The sequence below is a fragment of the Taeniopygia guttata genome, chromosome Z, assembly GCF_048771995.1.
Source record: "Taeniopygia guttata chromosome Z, bTaeGut7.mat, whole genome shotgun sequence".
Taxonomy (NCBI): Eukaryota; Metazoa; Chordata; class Aves; order Passeriformes; family Estrildidae; genus Taeniopygia; species Taeniopygia guttata.
The window spans coordinates 19,645,178-19,650,557 of record NC_133063.1 but is presented as its reverse complement, the minus strand read 5'-3'; the positions used below and the strand labels follow the sequence as shown (position 1 = coordinate 19,650,557).

At 37.7% G+C, this 5,380-nt stretch overlaps 1 long non-coding RNA gene across 1 annotated transcript; it reads left to right on the top strand.

Annotated features, from left to right (window-relative positions):
• The first annotated feature begins 260 nt into the window (after positions 1-260).
• LOC140681949 (uncharacterized) lies at positions 261-1,447 on the top strand. The gene is made up of 3 exons (XR_012053168.1): positions 261-588; positions 883-944; positions 1,025-1,447. It is a non-coding gene; the product is annotated as an uncharacterized lncRNA (long non-coding RNA).
• Positions 1,448-5,380: the final 3,933 nt, after the last annotated feature.

Sequence of the window (5,380 nt, the reverse complement as noted above, 5' to 3'; positions counted from 1 at the left end):
ATAGTAGTAGTAGTTTAATAAAGTTTTTTTTCCTGTTATTAAGCTTAAGCCTGCTTTGCTCTGTTCTCAATCACATTTCACAGCATTCAGTTGAGAAATTGCATTTTCATGAGGGGCACTGGCATTGTGCCAGTGTCAAACCATGACATTTTTGGTGGAGAATGCGGGCAAATCAAAAGATAAGATAGTGATAAAATGAAAACTGTGAAATGAGATCAAAAAAGATTAAGAGCAAAGCATGTGTTAGGTGGAAAGGTGAATTGGGGTAGAGGTTTTAGTGTATGATGCTGTTTTATGTGGAAGTGTGTTAAATGTAATTTTAGTAATGATTTTTGTAATCTGTGTTCTCAGAGGCAAAAGGTAGAGTGTCGTGGTTTGACACGGAAAAAGAATTTTTCCGGAAGGAAGAAGTCAATTTAGACATTGACCAATTAAAGGTGGACACGCCTCTGAGAACACAGAGGGGTTAAAAGCAGAATTCCCAGGAGAACTCGCTCTCTTGGGTTCTGGTCAGCGGTCAGTGCAGGACTCTCCCCTGCCCGGCCACGAGCTGGGTGGGGGAGGGGAGAAGCCATGTGGCCTTCAGAGGTAGGCCCAAGGGTAGAGGGGCTAGAACCCGGGCTGGCCCCCTGCAGATGGAAGGGTGGAGAAAATCTGAGATGTCTCCGTTCCCCCCAGAGTCTCTTTCTCTCCCAAGAGAGAAAAACAGACAGCGGTGGTTTTGCCAGCAGTTCACCGCAGGGAAGGAGAAGAGCGGGGGGGCCGCAAGGTGCCCAGCCGGGCTGTGGGAGCTGGAGCCTGGGCAGCGAGCCATCTCTGGGAGTTGGGACTTTTAACCCTTCCTGAGAAATGAAAGCTTTGTGAAATTTTTCTCCTCCTTAGTTTGAAAAAAGAGAAGAAGAGAGACAGCCTGGGACCTGGGATGTTAGAAAGAGAAATTCTAGGTAAGAGGAGATGATAGAGTGGCTGTTTGGCTAGACTTTTTCTTAGTAGCCACAAACTGAACTAATCTTCTCCTCCAAAGAGAAACTGTATTTTAAGAAGATGCTGGTGAGCCAAAGAGACCATACTTCAACTGGGAAAAGACAGAAGTGGAGCGAACAGAGAAAAGTTAGGGGGGTTTATGGTGGTGCCCCCTATCTTCAGAGAGGAAGAAGAGAAGAAGATCTCTGTTCGTAGATCCTCAGCCCTTGGAATAATGGAGTACCTTATACATTGAGGGTTTTTTACTCAATTTATGATGAAAAGATGTGGCTACATTTTCTGATGACTCTTTGTATGCTTACACTTAGAATGCAGCTTAATTTTCTTAGTGGTTTTCTTTTCTCACTCCACATTTAGAGCTTTTTAGAGATGGGTATTCCCTGGATGACCGATTCTGCTGGAAAGATGTGTATCTACCTTTAAAATGTTCTTAAACATTGCTGAATTGAAAGCCTGATGGCTACTACTGCTTTTCTCTGCTTCCCATCCCCTCACCCTCCATCCCTCATCCCACACCTCTCAGCACCCCACACTGCAAAAGAAAGTTAACAGCTAAATTTATCATCTTCTGGACAAATACTACCAAATGCAATCACATTCAGTTCAAGGTATGTCTTGAATAAATACTTCATCTTCCACTTTGGTAGATGATGATGAACACTATGTTTTCGCTGGGTTTGGGGCTGTGAATTTTTCAGTTCAGGAATCTTGTTGCTCCTACCATGAATTATTGACAGAAATCACTTTTCTGTGTGCAAGCAATATGTTAGAGTCAGAAGGTCACTTTGAACTAGGCTGCTTTAGAGCTGCAGAACAGGGAATTTTGGGGATTTCATGGGGAGAAGCCATGAGCTGTTATCTGCTTCTAGTGATGCCTTTTTCCTGGTCCTAAAATCATGAGCCAGACACAGTTAGAGTGATAAAAATGGGTTACCTTTAAAAGGATCCTTAGGTGCACAGTTCACCAGATGGAAAACACAGATGTACACACAGCATAATACATACACAATTTTTATCGATTTTGCAAACTGGCATATTTGACAATGTGACATATGTGGTAAGGTAATTCCCCTCCAGTTCAACCCTTTTAAATCCCACCTTCCTCTAGGTAGGAATTAAACTCTGTTTATGCAAATGTGTCTTGTAGTACTGTTTTCAGCCTTAGCTCCCAGGGAGAACCAAGATAGGATAGGAGCCTTGGACCCCCACTTTGGAGCCCCTGGAATGTGTTTTGTCTTTTGGCCTTTCAGGTTAGGGAAAAGTACTGGAGCTAACTATGAATACAAAAATAGCCTACAGAGCTACAAATATAAGTGTAAAGAATATAGGGAATATATACAAGAAAAATGGGTAAAAAACAATTTGGCATCACTAGTAGCTCACGCTCTGGATTTGCCCAAATTCTTCTTTTGGTTATTCAATTTCATTGTTTCTCTGAGGGTATAGTAAATCATTTCATTCAGATTTGTGTCTCTGGATATCTGCTAGCAATCTTTCATGCATCTCTGGTAGAGCTGGGACTGGAAGTGGGGAGAAGCAGTGGCACAAAATTAATTTCTGGTCATGTTTTGAGTGTCTAGGCAGAAAGACTGGAAGGTGATTTAAGAGGAAACTTATTTCAAATTATGGCCTCATAAGCTTTCATGCTCTTCAATATTCAAGCTGTAAAAACAGTGCACAAAATGTAAGACAACTAGTTTCTACCTATTGCTGCGTAAGTAGAATCTTTTTTATACCACATGATTTTCATTCAAACTAGTCTGCATTTTGCAAAAGAGGGATCACTGACTATGAACTCCTTTGGAGAACTGTGGATTTATATTTCAAAGGAAAAGTGTTAAAACAAAAAACTCATGCAGAATGTTAGTGGATGAAAGTTTGGAACCCTTCTCTGCAAAAAACAGTGATAGAATTTACTTTTCATCAGGTTTTTTACATCAGCCATCTGCTGTGTGTGTCTATTGGACAGGGAGTTTAGGGTATTAGTGGCAAACACAAAAATCATGGCTATGTTGGTCATTTTGTTTCAACCCAAAAACCCTATAGTGTGCCTAAAGAAAGACTGATCAAAAATTAAACACTCTATACTGTTAAATTAATTTTGATATCTAAAAAAGCTGTGCTGAATAGATTCCCAATTCTTTTTTCAGAGAATTCACTGAATTTTAATTACTTCACAGTACTTTGAACCTAGAATTCTGGTCAGCAGCATCTAATTAATAACTTCAGTCATTTTCCAGCTTGAAACAGATCATGTTGGCAATTTGTAATAAATTATGAGTATAATAATATTGTAAATTAATAATTATAAATATTATAAATTATAATACTATAAACAAATAAATTGGAAATAAAATATCCACAAGACATTGAGAAGAGCAACAATCCTTTTCATCTATTATTAGTAAACCATCTACTAGTTCTAGGACTAAAGTTTAACTCTTCCACTTCTTTTCATGTTTTCTTTTTCTAATTGCTCTGTATAATTCACTTTCTTTATCTCCATCCTTCACCTCAAACAGAGGATAAGCACCATCCTTAAAGAGTCTTGTGAATCTAAATATTACACGTCTGAAGTTCTGCGGTTCATATTATGTGCAGTTGTGTCCCAAGTCTCCAGTATAAAATCACATTTTTCCTTCTCTTATTTAGCAATGGCTTTTGAGGTTTTATTGAGAGATAGATTAGCATGTGCTTAAAGTAATAAGAATGCTCTACTGGCAGTCAGTGTGTTTTGGGCTGCCACTGTAATTCATCAAACATTGGATCTCTATCATATAAAGAATACAGGAGTAACAGAAATAGAAACATATTCTTTAATGAAGAGCAAAGCCATGCCTGAGCTAAGAAAAAACTATACTAGCATTTGTAGAATCTGACTTGAACAGAAATTGCTTATAGATTCTCCATCTGCCGGTGAGATTGCAAAAAATTCTGGTTGCGTGAATGTATTAAGATATAGCAGAAATTAAAATGAAACCTAGAAAAGGCAAAGGTAAAGTAAAGATCTTGCTATTAGGCCATTGCTTTGATCATAAGGTTTCAAATATATCTATCATCCTACATCTGTAAAGCTGTATTAAAAGGTTAATGAAGTTTTGTACCTTTTTGGACTTATTATAGCTAAATTGCTGTATCAGCAAATATAAGGAATTTAGCACTCTGCGATTTATCAGGAAATATATTGGTATTGTAAAAAGAGCAGAAAGTAATCAAATTTAGTTTCAAATATATCTTAACATATCTTTTAGAGTAACATGTTAAGATTGTTGCAAAGGGCTGCACAATACTCCGCATATTCCTGGGGACAAAATAGCTTATTTAAAAAAGAAACTTTTCTGTTTGGCAGCTGTACTGCTGTGATTTATGTATAACTTGTAGACCTTAGCAGCAAATGCTCATAATTTTAATGGTTTCAGCAAGACAACTGGCTTGCATCAGTCTTGTAGTGTGAGACTGTGCATATAACAGTGATACTGTCATGTGTTAAATGAGCATAGCTTGAAGTATTATTTTTTTAAAAATTGAAAGGTTGTGGCAGTAATAAAAAGGTTGAATGGTAATGTCTCTAATTGAACAGTAAGGCCTCTTTCCTATTAAGTCACTCTTTTATCTGTCTTTTTAATTATTGCATTATCATTTTGTACTGCAGTTCACAATGAAACGACCATTTGTGTTTAAGTGAAAGCTAATTATTAGGACTGAATTATTGTGCAGTTTATTGATCCCTGTGGTGGATTAAGGGCTTTAAGTTCGTCTAGACAGAATAGTTAGCAAAATGACAAAAGGAAACATATAAGACCCTTGGGAAGAATCCCCACGCTCCATAAGCAATTAATGCCTGCCAGGTAATGGAATTTAAGTTTATACTAAATCTAGCATTGCTTTGACATTTCGGCTGCCTTATAAACACATTAGTCTAATGAATTAAGACTTATGAATTGTGTTGATATACAAGTAGCAGCAGTTGCAAATGCTAAAAAAGATATTTTTAGCCCTCTATTGAAAAATGAATACTTTTTTTTAATTTGTTGAAAAATGAAATGTGTTCTGTGTAATGTTTATCTCTGTTCACCCTGCTCTCTGCTGATGGATGTTCATTAACAATTTACATTTCCCAAAGAACACTAATCTCTCTTATTCATGTGAACAGTATGTAGTGAAAAACCAAGGGGGAAAAAAAACAGCCCCCCCCAAAACAAAACAACAAACCAACCTCAAAGACAGTACTGCTGAGTAAGAAGCCAAACTGGCCATTCATCTCAGTTCAGTGCTGGGCAAGTTTTAAAGCCATCTATCATTATCTTGATGAAAAAGGCACAGCTTGAACTAAGTATACAGCCCTTTGTTATTTATAAGAACCTGTCTTTGAGTGGACTGTGAGGAGACAAGACAA